Raw genomic sequence first — 14,550 nt, 5'->3', positions numbered from 1 at the left:
AACTTTAAACAGCAGCTTGGAAGAAATAACACTGCGCAAGACAGACAGCGCGAGATTTTGCTGTCCAAGGCTTGTGCTCAGAATCGCATAAAGAGGTGACTGTGTAAATGGTCCCAGAATGAGTGGGCTTGACAAGGATCGGTAAACAGCACCAACGCCAAAGCACAAGCAGTGTTAACAAAACTCCCAGGACAAATAAATCACAGTAAGTGCAAGCTCAAGTCACGGCCAAAATTATAATAAATAATGATTACGCTCCCAATAGTTAGTGAATTTCTTACGGAGCAATATTCTAAATTTAACAGTGTTCTAACAGGTTATCATAAAATTTAAGACGTAGTTACAGTCGGCTTAAGGAAACTTCAGAATTAAATAATTACACCAAATCCTCCTGGAAGAAATGAGGCAACTACCTTCAATTCTACGGTTACTGAGCACGTACACAGTCCAAGTCGAGCACAGAACGAAATATGTGTCCTAAAAGGAAATAAAATTTCCGTATAAACCACATAAAACAGACACACAGTATACAAGAGCTGAAGGAGAATAAGCAGTACATTAGCCTCAATGAGTAAGACAGACTAGAGCCAAGTCCAGAAAGACGGTTAATGTTCTGCCAAACTACAACTGCAAATTGAGCACAACATTTACACAAAACGTTCTGTTTAAACGGAAGTCGCACGGTTTTCAACACTTACCCAGTTAGTATTCGGGCAACACGGAAGTCCACTTTCACGCTAGGAATAGATATGTGTGAAAATATTAAACGTCGACCAATGCCGTACTCCAGAACTAATATCAGCTGATAGTTATTTGCCTCAAGGAAGACGAGAATTAATAACAGACTGTTAGAAGCACTTAAACACACAGAAATACTACACTGCCAACAAACTTCCTTGTAGGGGCGAACTCTAACATTAACCAAAACGAAAGGCGCTACGGACACTTAAAATTCACAGATCAAACCTCCAGTAAGATACACTGTACAAAGATTCAGTTAAAATATTTAACAGACCTTTTTAACACATAAATTCATGCTCATACATGCCATCCTGCAAATTCAGTGGAGTCGCGGACTTGACTACCAATAAACAGAACCGCAGCATCCAGAAATTCGGGTAAACATGCCTCTGACAGCTTCGCAGGTTTTTGGTAATCCACTCCTGAGGATTAAGCCAAACACTGCCTAACATGACACCTGCGTATCCTTTCCAACAACACAGAGGCCTCCATCTCGCTTGGTTGCTCCACTGATACTCCCGATGCTGTCATACTGCCCCTGCGGACCCGGCAATCCGGCCCTCCTGGGCATGCCAGAGGGAACTGCGATAGCTGGGAAACATCTTAGAGCCAAAGATAAGAGCACATCGATATCGACACTGTAGGACAAACCGGCACGGCTCAGGGTTGAGTGGTTGAAACCCTGCGAAGTTTCGCTCTTCCGTCGTCTGATATGTTTCTCAGAATCAGTAGCATTAATCAGATGCGTCTTCCCTCGAGGTGTCACCTTGTATGTAGACTGTTTAGGTTTTTATGTTGGGTCAAAATGGCTCTGAGCACTATGGGACTTAACATCTGAGGTCATCAGTCCCCTAGACTTAGAACTACTTAAACCTAACTAACCTAAGGACATCACACACATCTATGCTCGAGGCAGGATTCGAACCTGCGACCATAGCAGCAGCGCGGTTTAGGACTGAAGAGCCTAGAACGGCTCGGCCACAGCGGCTGACTTTTATGTTGGTAACGCCACGCAGCGCTCTGTATTAAAGTCGCTGACTGTGCTGTGTGCAGTCTGTGGCTTGTTGGACTCGATGTTAGAAGTTATTCGCCAGTGTAGTGTTGGGCAGTTGGATGTGAACAGCCCGTAGCGTTGGGCAATTGGAGGTGAGCCGCCAGGAGTGATGGATGTGGCGAGAGAAATCCCAGAGTTTTGAGATGTTAATATGAGCGGACGATCTGGACGTGTGTCCATCAGAAAAAGGAAATCTGTTAAACTGGATGTCAACAATATATATATATATATATATATATATATATATATATATATATATATATATATATATATATATATATATATATTAGACAAGAAGAGAGTAGAAGCTTTCGAAATGTGGTGCTACAGAAGAATGCTGAAGATTAGATGGGTAAATCACATAACTAATGAGGAGGTATTGAATAGATTTGGGGAGAAGAGGAGCTTGTGGTACAACTTGACTAGAAGAATGGATCGGTTAGTAGGACATGTTCTGAAACATAGAGGGATCACCAATTTAGTATTGGAGGGCAGTGTGGAGGGTAAAAATCGTAGAGGGAGACCAAGAGATGAATACACTAAGCAGATTCAGAAGGATGTAGGCTGCAGTAAGTACTGGGAGATGAACAAGCTTATATATATATATAATGACTTTTGAACATTATTAAGGTAAACACATTGTTTGTTCTCTACCAAAGTCTTTCATTTGCTAACTATATGCCTATCAGTAGTTAGTGCCTTCAGTAGTTAGAATCTTTTATTTAGCTGGCAGTATTGGCGATCGCTGTATTGCAGTAGTTCGAGTAGCGAAGATTTTTGTGAGGTAAGTGATTCATGAAAGGTATAGATTATTGATAGTCAGGGCTATTCTTTTGTAGGGATTGCTGAAAGTCAGATTGCGTTGCGTTAAAATTTTGTGTGCCAATTTAGTGATGATCAGAATAAGTAAAGAGAAAACAGTCTCAGTATTTTCAGTTTCACTCTGGAGTTTGAAAATCAAGTAACGTAGAATATTTACCAGGTCAGACATTCTTTAGATTCAAAGTAGAAATTCCAAGTTTTCTATTTACCTGACGAAGAAATAGAGTTGACGTTGTGCAGCGCGTGCGAAAGGCAACTTCGCTCTACACTATGCACCCTGCACATGGGAGACATGTGATTCCTCTTGTCCCTGGCCGTTATATTCTCGAGCGCCTGGTTCCACTATTTGCTGTAGGTAAAGATGTTTCGTTCCACATATCTGCAAAACTTAAGGATGAAATACATACAGTAACGTAATATATTAACTACTAGGTGGAAATGAATGAATGTACGGGAGCATGTTGCCAGATGTCTCACCGTTGTGCAAGGAAAGTTGAACATCACGCCAAGAGAAGCAGCGCCATAGTGTAGTATAGTTCGCAAACTCACGTTTAGGGGGGAGCGCGCAGTTTATGAAGTAAAGCCACCACGGCCGCATTAACCCTTTCGCTGCTACAGAGACGTGCTCCCCGCATTCCGCACTGTGCGCGATTTTGTCATCACTTCACTGCTCGCCTGTGCAGACACATGGTGTTCCGACTGCTTTGACACTTGAAAATTCGATTTCACAAAAACTATTGGGCCCAAAATTAGAACAACCGAAAACTTATTATGATTATAATGAAGAGACAAAGCACTAGAAATTTCAAAAAATTACATTCAAACGAATAAAATTCATGAAGTAAGACACTTCGATATTGTTTTTAAATAAAGAAAATATTAACCACCAAACAAGGTTTCAATTCAAAACCTTTGGCTAAGCAGCCAAACACCTTAACGATTACGCTAACGCAGCACAGCAATCAACAGTACTCCTGGAGGACTCTAAAATATCACGCAAAATACCGATAAACACTGTTGGTATGACTATAAATTACTCACGTTTCGTCGAAGTACAATAGGAAATATACAATTACCGCTGATCTTTATTGCGAAAAAGCGGTTCGTAAGAATGATAAAAACACCTTTCCTTGCTATTGCCTGAATTAGGAGGCTTATTGCTTGTTTGGTTCAATTAATGAATAGAATATGGAGCAACTGGTATAAATAACGCTTTTTTCCAAACTTCCTATAAAAGAAAGTCTGCTATCAAGACATTGCTTTTGTTCAATTACTTTATTTATGTCTGAACGTTTCTAAAATTGAAGACACTCGTCCGTGCTCTGCACTGCAGTTGGGCTCTGGCAACGTTGTTCTCTGTTCATTGGCTGACTGTGTTTTGTGACGTCAGATGCGCAGAACGAGCCTAAACTCGGCCGCCATCGTAAATGACGCGCACTGTAGTCAGTATGTAATCTGTATGAGATAGGACTGATACAGGAAACTGAGAGGATACAAACAAGAGCAGCGCGTGTCGTTACAGGTTCGTGTAGTTAGCACTGCAAGAGGCGACTATTGAGAGGGCGTGAGTGGAGTTGGTTCTGTGTTAGGAGACACTCTCCCAGTTCGCTCCTTGCCAGTTTTCCTCGGAAGGCGCTGTGGGAGAGATTCAGAATTAGTTGTTTAATTCCATAAAAAATACAGGTAGCGCCTTGACTCGTGGTTGGCATCGTCTGTACATGCCTGCTGAGGAATCGCGTCGTAAGCGGCCTTGAGCCCGCTGACGGCAGCTGACACCGCACACTTCGTTCCAGCCGGTTGCTGCACTTGCGGTTCGCCGCTTGTGGTAGCCTGGTTCTGGCTGTTCAAATGGCTCTGAGCACTATGGGACTTAACATCCGAGGTCATCAGTCCCCTAGAACTTAGAACATCACGCACAACCATCCCCGAGGCAGGATTCGAACCTGCGACCGTAGTGGTCGCACGGTTCCAGACTGTAGGGTCTTGAACCGCTCGGCCACCCGGTAGGCGGCTCCGGCTGTACCGCGACGCCGCGGCAGTGAGCGACGGCGGCGCGTGTATTGAACTTACTGTGGTGCTCAGTCCCGTCCCGCTCACCACCCATCTTTGTCATCCGTCGTACCACGATAGTGGTTGCTGTGCAGCTGTGAAGTTTGGCGATATTGGCTTGCCATCCAGGTTGGTGCTATTCAGCCTGCCGGAATGCTGGTGTCCTGATCCTGGTGGGATTGAAAGACCTCCAGGTCCTCCCATCAGCGACATAGGCAGACTATGGTGTTGAACTCTGATGATTGTGGCGAGGTAGCCATCTCTCCCAGTAGAGGTTGTTGTCACTAACGTGGAGGAAATCTGCAACAGACTCATGCCAGACGTCACTTTGCTGCAATCAGGGAATTGAGTGCAATGTACGCCATCGATCCATCTGACTGACTGCGTTATCAGCTAAAATGCTGGAGTATTTATCGAGCGAAGTAGTGGCTAATGTTTACCGGACGTAATTCGTCATGACGACATAGCACATTACGAAGGTATCAGAGGTTTTCTTTCTACTGTGCTTTCTTAACGAGTTCGTTATGGCATAGAACGGGTTCGTAAGAGTTCTTGGTACCGTGTGTTGCATTCGTCTTAACCTTTCTTTCGCCACATAACGAAGATGAATCTATCCTGTTTGCCTGCTCCGACCCACTACATTCTACTGCCTGTCTCGTCAGAAACGCCGATTTTGTGTTTTGTCCTGGCCCATTTTCGGTAGCGAAATGTTTTCGTTGCGGTCGCTTCGTTTCGACATTACCGTAATGTAGCGAGATAGCTTTGCTCTGGAACTTTGAAAATTTTACCCGTTTTACTGTCCATTACAAGACTGACATGCAATAGCCTGAAGGCGTCAAGGAAATGCTCTGGATGAAGTTCAGCATGAAATGCTCAGCCAGTGGTAGATGTTACAAGAGCGGCGTTCTACATCATGGTGCGAACTGCCGTTAAAGTTCCGAGAGTGTACATTCGTACAAGAGTCAATTGTATTGTTTCCTCCGGAACATATTTCATACAAAAGGTTGGATCCCTCACTGAGGCCTATCGGCCGTCGTTATTCCAGCGAACTACACGCGATTGGAACAGGAAATGTGTGAAGTGGCTCTGGTGTACAAAGTAACCTTCGACACACACTGTAAGGTTGCTTGAGGAGCATATGTGTAGACATGTATCATTCAGCAAGGACTTACGGTGTACTATGGTGGTGCTTTCCATTACAACGTGGCCGGGAGGCAATGTTCAAATGTGTGTGAATTCCTAAGGGACCAAACTGCTGAGGACATCGCTCCCTAGACTTACGCACTACTTAAACTAACTTATACTAAGAACAACACATACACCCATGCCGGAGGGAGGACTCGAACCTCCGGCGGATGACTCGACAGGGGGAAGAACGATCGGAAAACTGGAAGTGGGAGGAAGTGTGATGAGTGTAATCCGGAAGTTCGATATTGCTCACAGCTTTACTTCAGGTTCAGAGCGTTCCGAATCATAGGAACTGGTGCCCAAAGCAGATGAGTGATCCGCCACCATCAACTACAGCAGAAATCGGAACTGAATAGCAATGAAATCCTAAGTCCAGATTGGAATATTTATCATAATGAGAGGTTAGTTGCCGATGGTGGCGGCGTATTTGTTGCAATAAAGAACTCAATAATATCTAGCGAGGTTATCACGCATCCCGGATGTGAATTGATCTGGATGAAGTTATGCATTAAACATCTGTCAGAAAGATAATGGGATGTTTTTAATAGACCGCCTGGGTGCTGTAGTGGTAGAGCACTTCAGAGAGAACTCACATAATATTGTTGGTAATTTTCCTGAAAATGCTGTTGAAATTGGGGGTAACTTCAACTTGCAAGGTATTGGGAGCGCCACGCTGTCAAAACTGCTGCCAGAGTCAAGGATCCGTTTGAAATTATTCTTCCCTTTGGATCAAGGGTATTTTACGTAATTGTACCAAAGTATTTTTACTGATACGATCTCATGTACTTCTCTCGTAGAGCCTTCGACAATTGTGTGAGGCTGAAACTCGTAAACCAATAAATACATTGGTCAGAACTAATATTGGTGTTTAAGTGCATTGTTCTGAGCAGGTGACGTCTTGTATTCCTTTTTGCCTGCTTCATTTACTGCATTTTTATATTTTCTCCTTTCATCCAAGGATTTCTACTAGCCCTCGTCTTTTTACCTACTTGATCCTCTGCTGCCTTCACTACTTCATCCCTCAAAGCTACCCATTCTTCTTCTACTGTATTTCTTTCCCCCATTCCTGTCAATTGTTCCTTTATGCTCTCCCTGAAATTCTCTACAACCTCTGGTTCTTTCAGTTTATCCAGGTCCCATCTCCTTAAATTCCCACCTTTTTGCAGTTTCTTCAGTTTTAATCTACAGGTCATAACCAATAGATTGTGGTCAGAGTCCACATCTGCCCCTGGAAATGTCTTACAATTTAAAACCTGGTTCCTAAATCTCTGTCTTACCATTATATAATCTATCTGATACCTTTTAGTATCTCCAGGGTTCTTCCATGTATACAACGTTCTATCATGATTCTTAAACCAAGTGTTAGCTATGATTAAGTTGTGCTCTGTGCAAAATTCTACCAGGCGGCTTCCTCTTTCATTTCTTAGCCCCAATCCATATTCACCTACTACGTTTCCTTCTCTCCCTTTTCCTACACTCGAATTCCAGTCACCCATGACTATTAAATTTTCGTCTCCATTCACTATCTGAATAATTTCTTTTATTTCATCATACATTTCTTCAATTTCTTCGTCATCTGCAGAGCTAGTTGGCATATAAACTTGTACTACTGTAGTAGGTGTGGGCTTCGTATCTATCTTGGCCACAATAATGCGTTCACTATGCTGTTTGTAGTAGCTTACCCGCATTCCTATTTTCCTATTCATTATTAAACCTACTCCTGCATTACCCCTATTTGACTTTGTGTTTATAACCCTGTAGTCACCTGACCAGAAGTCTTGTTCCTCCTGCCACCGAACTTCACTACTTCCCACTATATCCAACTTTAACCTATCCATTTCCCTTTTTAAATTTTCTAACCTACCTGCCCGATTAAGGGATCTGACATTCCACGCTCCGATCCGTAGAACGCCAGTTTTCTTTCTCCTGATAACGACATCCTCTTGAGTAGTCCCAGCCCGGAGATCCGAATGGGGGACTATTTTACCTCCGGAATATTTTACCCAAGAAGACGCCATCATCATTTAATCATACAGTAAAGCTGCATACCCTCGGGAAAAATTACGGCCGTAGTTTCCCCTTGCTTTCAGCCGTTCGCAGTACCAGCACAGCATGGCCGTTTTGGTTATTGTTACAAGGCCAGATCAGTCAATCATCCAGACTGTTGCCCCTGCAACTACTGAAAAGGCTGCTGACCCTCTTCAGGAACCACACGTTTGTCTGGCCTCTCAACAGATACCCCTCCATTGTGGTTGTACCTACGGTACGGCTATCTGTATCGCTGAGGCACGCAAGCATCCCCACCAACGGCAAGGTCCATGGTTCATGGGGGGTTCTCAAAAATGAGATCGACAGGAAGTGCAGAATGGCTAAGCAGGGATGGCTAGAGGACAAATGTAAGGATGTAGAGGCTTATCTCACTAGGGGTAAGATAGATACTGCCTACAGGAAAATTAAAGAGACCTTTGGAGATAAGAGAACCACTTGTATGAACATAAAGAGCTCAGATGGAAACCCAGTTCTAAGCAAAGAAGGGAAAGCAGAAAGGTGGAAGCAGTATATAGAGGGTCTATACAAGGGCGATGTACTTGAGGACAATATTATGGAAATGGAAGAGGATGTAGATGAAGATGAAATGGGAGATACGATACTGCGTGAAGAGTTTGACAGAGCACTGAAAGACCTGAGTCGAAACAAGGCCCCCTGAGTAGACAATATTCCAGTAGAACTACTGACGGCCTTGGGAGAGCCAGTCCTGACAAAACTGTACAATCTGGTGAGCAAGATGTATGAAACAGGCGAAATACCCTCAGACTTCAAGAAGAATATAATCATTCCAATCCCGAAGAAAGCAGGTGTTGACAGATGTGAAAATTACCGAACAATCAGTTTAATAAGCCACAGCTGCAAAATACTAACACGAATTCTTTACAGACGAATGGAAAAACTAGTAGAAGCCGACCTCGGGGAAGATCAGTTTGGATTCCGTAGAAATACTGGAACACGTGAGGCAATACTGACCTTACGACTTATCTTAGAAGAAAGATTAAGGAAAGGCAAACCTACGTTTCTAGCATTTGTAGACTTAGAGAAAGCTTTTGACAATGTTGAGTGGAATACTCTCTTTCAAATTCTAAAAGTGGCAGGGGTAAAATACAGGGAGCGAAAGGCTATTTACAATTTGTACAGAAACCAGATGGCAGTTATAAGAGTCGAGGGGCATGAGAGGGAAGCAGCGGTTGGGAAGGGAGTGAGACAGGGTTGCAACCTCTCCCCAATGTTATTCAATCTGTATATTGAGCAAGCAGTAAAGGAAACAAAAGAAAAATTTGGAGTAGGCATTAAAATCCATGAAGAAAAAATAAAAACTTTGAGGTTCGCCGATGACATTGTAATACTGTCAGAGACAGCAAAGGACTTGGAAGAGCAGTTGAACGGAATGGACACTGTCTTGAGAAGAGGATATAAGATGAACATAAACGAAAGCAAAACAAGGATAATGGAATGTAGTCGAATTAAGTCAGGTGATGCTGAGGGTATTAGATTAGGAAATGAGACACTTAAAGTAGTAAAGGAGTTTTGCTATTTGGGGAGCAAAATAACTGATGATGGTCGAAGTAGAGAGGACATAAAATGTAGACTGGCAATGGCAAAGAAAGCGTTTCTGAAGAAGAGAAATTTCTTAACATCGAGTATATATTTAAGTGTCAGGAAGTCATTTCTGAAAGTATTTGTATGGAGTGTTGCCATGTATGGAAGTGAAACATGGACGGTAAATAGTTTGGACAAGAATAGAATAGAAGCTTTTGAAATGTGGTGCTACAGAAGAATGCTGAAGATTAGATGGGTAGATCACATAACTAATGAGGAAGTATTGAATAGGATTGGGGAGAAGAGAAGTTTGTGGCACAACTTGACCAGAAGAAGGGATCGGTTGGTAGGACATGTTCTGAGGCATCAAGGGATCACCAATTTAGTATTGGAAGGCAGTGTGGAGGGTAAAAATCGTAGGGGGAGACCAAGAGATGAATACACTAAGCAGATTCAGAAGGATGTAGGTTGCAGTAGGTACTGGGAGATGAAGAAGCTTGCACAGGATAGAGTAGCATGGAGAGCTGCATCAAACCAGTCTCAGGACTGAAGACAACAACAACAACAAGGTGACGTCTTAGGCCTCCTAGAAACAAATACTTTCGAACTTATCTAATTAGCTAACGTAGAGGGAGGTATCAATGACTATAAGACTATGATAGCAGCCGTGACTATGAGTTTACAACGAATGTTAAGAAATGTAGGAAGATATTTTTGCTTAGCAGGAGTGACAGGATACAAACTGCTGAATAAGTACTTATCAACAAATAATCAGCGTTGAGGACGAAGATGTGTAACAGAAATGGAAACAAATTCAAACGCATCGTTCATTGTCTTAGACAAGTATGTTCCGAGCAAGGTCTTAAGAGATGGACAGACCCACCGTGGTTTAATAGCCACAAAGATGTATTGGAGCACGTCCTTATGCACCAATGACCATCCAGTAGCTGTCAGAGGAATGAAACCTCTACCACAAGAACTTCATACCAACACTATAGCCAGCAAGGGAACACATCGCAGAGCTTTCATTATCATCCGTGGTGATTACCCACCGTATTAAATATCATGTCCCGCCTTTTATAACGTGCAGGGGCCATCATAAATCACTGTGATTTGAGTGTAATTATTCCTCGAATAAAAGTGTAATTTGTTTTCGTCTCTTTGACAATTTCTTCAGTTATTCTCTGTATTACACTACAGCAGCTCTTTCTATGTATTATCCAAGTTTTATCGAGCTATGTTACTTAGCAGGGACACATGCCATGGTTTCTTTCGTCATTTAAGTTTTACACACAAGTGCATTAAGCAGAATTTGTTTATTTTTTTGTTCGACGTCTTGACTGTGGTACTACGTTGTTTCGTACTACTGACAGCTACCCGCTATCTTTATGACGAAGTTACCTGTAGAGTCGGTGTTTCGAGGTTATGTCTCAGTGAAGCTTACCTAACTGCAACAGTGCTGATTTAGCATAAGACAGTAGAGTGTTTGGAAGTGTGGCGTCGCTTTCCTAGTAGTCCAGGACGTAGTCTGTCGTCCTAATTAGTGAGATGGCTTCATACCTGGGCCCTCCGCCGCTGGAGCAGTACCGCTAACTTTGTGCCGGAGGCGCGTCTCTATCCCGCCACAAGAAGATTAAGCAGACTGGAGCCCCACACCAGTAGAGGCGACGATAAGCATCACGTCGCTCTTCCGAACTACGGTATTAAATGCTGTTCAGGTGAAATTACAGCGTAATGCTCACTAAATTAAGAAACGTAACGTACTGTCCAGCCAAGACTCTTATCAGAACATTGTCTACAGCATTTGAAAATTATCTTAATGCACGCCCCTAAACAATAAAAATTCATAAGATAACATGGATTTTTCCCTGAAAACTCACGTCACACGTAAGGGCAGTGCTGTGAAAAACACTTGTAATATCAGAAACATGCGAAAACTGACCGTAGAGTTGGCTTGGATAGATGCGCACCCATCTGTGCATTTGTACAGCTAGTAAGTGTGAGGCAGATGTTGCGTGTAGCGCATCTCACCGTTACGTCATGGTTACGTTGTGTGTGCACTAGAGTTATGGCGTCTTTTAGGACTACGAAGTTCCTAATTCCCACTTTAATGAGTCATTCAACTTTGAAAAATACTTGAGAGTGATATATAAGACCTCTACCTCACAACAAATAAGGGATGCTATTTGTTAAAACAATTTCATCATGTTATGATGGTTTTGGTGACACAGAAAGGTTAAGAAAGTATTTAGTATGGCACTGTGACATTCATTTTGGCGAATGAAGTACAGTATCACAAATTACCGAACTATTTTCTGACATGAAACAAGAAACCTTCGATTTTATTTGGCTCAGTCCTGAAGCACTAATCACAGGAAAAGGAAATCACTTTACAAACAATTACACTACGTTTTTCGCAAATAATTATTGAGCATTAGCTTCATTATTTACCACTTTTGCGATCTTATTAGTGTGCGCAATCTCGTAGTTCCCAGCTGTTCTTCGGCTGTTAGCTCCACAACGTGCTATTGCTTGTAGAAAATTCTTTTGGGGGCGTGGGTTATTTACTCTCTTCTCCTTATGAGGAGGTATCACTTCTTGTCCTAATTTCTTGAGAAAATATTTTTTTCAGATCTGTCTTCCTGGAAGCTGTAAAAATAAAAGCAAGGCATTTATGGCTGCTACATCCATTACGTTCAGTAAGAATTTAAAAGTGTCGTGTGTTTTTTTTTTCATAAAGTGTAAAATATTCCACCACGAACAAACGGAGCAGTCATTTAATCCATTACATTCGTTCATAAAATGTAATTTTCTTGACTGTTTCTTTCTTGTGTATATACTTGTCTTTTGATCGAGACTCAACTTCAGATCTAGTTTTATGACAGAATAAAACTGTCACTGGCTTCTTTTAATGTCTTGTCTACTGTGGCACTTCGGTGCAGAGAGTTTGCAGTATCAAACTTTTTTTCATTTTGGGCACATAGCTTACAGCTGTTATGCTTGAAACCAAATGACGAGGATAAAACTTCTCTCTACTTGGAAGCCTTCATTTCTGGTGGAATTTCCTTTCTATTTCGTCTAACGTTTCCCACTGCTATAATATGTTCCTGCAGTAGTGCTTTAAATAATGGAACACTCGTGAACAAATTGTATGTGTTGAGGCGTGTCTTTACCGTAGTAAAAGCAAAACTGATTTGCATCGTCCGATCACTTACTTTTCAATTACGAACTAAAGTACACGGTCCAGTCACATTAATTTCTCCACTAAATTTTTTTGCCAGGTGAAAGAGTTCCATGCCTTCTTAGGAGTGGTAGTTACAGTACTTCATACTGAACCAGATGGAAGTTTCATGATATTCATGATATTCTGTGCTCGAATTCTGCTGGATGGAAACGGAGTTTTACTCCACTGAGTTCTGAAGTATTGGTAAAAAATTCAGCGCTTCTACAGCACGTCTCTGAAGATTCTTCACTGATTTCTTAACTTGGGACCCTACACGTCACTAATGTACTATCCTGGGAAGCGTCGTCATCTTTCCGAACAAAGAGGGGTTCATTTTCAAGCCATTCGAAAATTGTTGATGAAAAATTGCGATTACATATGCATACTTCAGGTGATGTTATGATGCTTCCACAAATAATATGTAATCCACAATGTAAGTAAGGGATTAAAGTACACTTACATTTCAGAAGAACACTCGGTTGTAGCTTTCGCAGAACTTCTGACTTTTCAAGAATGAATGAGCTTTGCCTAATTGATGATTGTTGTCAGTAATATTGTCAACATAACGTGCCATTCATAGTGAAACATAAACTATTCAAGAGATGATTTGTTGGCTAAGGTCTGTAAAAACTAAATAACCCCTGTCATTTAAGACTTCAAAAATAATGACGAAAAATGATTAATTGGACTTGCATTACATATATTTTTTTTCTAATGTAAGTCAGTTGCACTTAGAAGGATTAAAAAGAACATAAATTAAACAATTTTAGGAACGTTTATTAGTAAAATGACAGGTTACCAGACAAACCATCCCTGATATGCAGTGAAGGATTAAGTAACATTTTTCGCAGAAATTTATCGAAAATTATGTTCTACAACAGTCAGCTGCTACGAAAACACTTTTTATTGTTAATAGTTTTAGTTATTATCAGTGATCATTGAGCACAAACTTCTTGTTATCTTCAGAGCAGCTGGCGGCGGTACAAAAGGATTTTCTGAATATCTACAAGCTCTACTGCACCAACTGCTAAAAACATCATTCACGGAAGTAGTACTTTCATTTCATGCAGGTTGCCTACTAAAACTATCTGAGTTGACAGTTGTCAGATATGGCTACTACTCGTGTGATTTACTGTACTAAACAGTTTGTACAATATTTTCGTGTTAAATGCAATAAACTACTATTAACGTATGCTCTACACTTAGGTAAATGCATTAAGATATTACTCATTTATTTATTTGTTTGGAGCAAGAAGTTTTGTTTAGCGTTTATTGGTTGTGTTTAGTAACGAATTATTCTAGGGATTAGTCGTTTTTCTCCTCAAACATTATACACTACACGCTATTATAAGATTACCGGAGAAAACATTAGTTGCCCATTTGAAAGAGCACATTAACCGCTTTGGAGAGTTGTACAGGGTCTAGAAAAGGTATTAGATGATCTTGTGACCTTCCACTGTTAATGTAAGTCCTGGGAGTGAAATGATACGTTAGAGCCAATCCGTTGTATGGACTCAGTGCAGTCAATGAGAATCGTGTCGCGTTGAGAGGAGATCGCGGTGCCACACCAAAGTCGGTAAAGCGAATCGATACAACAGAATCAGAGAGAGCTTTCTGAAGTCTACAAAGATGAGTAGGAGGCGCTCCTCAAGACCAGGCCACCCTCCTCAACCCAGCAACGCCCTCACGCTGAGCTCAACATAGCATGCAAGAGCTCAGTCCAGTTCGAGACCTCAGCTACAGCAGTCAAATTCGTGGTGTAGGCCCAATGAGATCTTGATGTTTGAGATGAACTTGCATTGTTGGAAATGTTGAACACTGTACCTCAAGAGAACAGTTTGCTTATTAGTGCATCAAGTGCTTTGCTAGTCCACTACTCTTG

The sequence above is a fragment of the Schistocerca cancellata genome, chromosome 8, assembly GCF_023864275.1.
Source record: "Schistocerca cancellata isolate TAMUIC-IGC-003103 chromosome 8, iqSchCanc2.1, whole genome shotgun sequence".
Taxonomy (NCBI): Eukaryota; Metazoa; Arthropoda; class Insecta; order Orthoptera; family Acrididae; genus Schistocerca; species Schistocerca cancellata.
Note: the sequence above shows the minus strand (reverse complement) of the source record.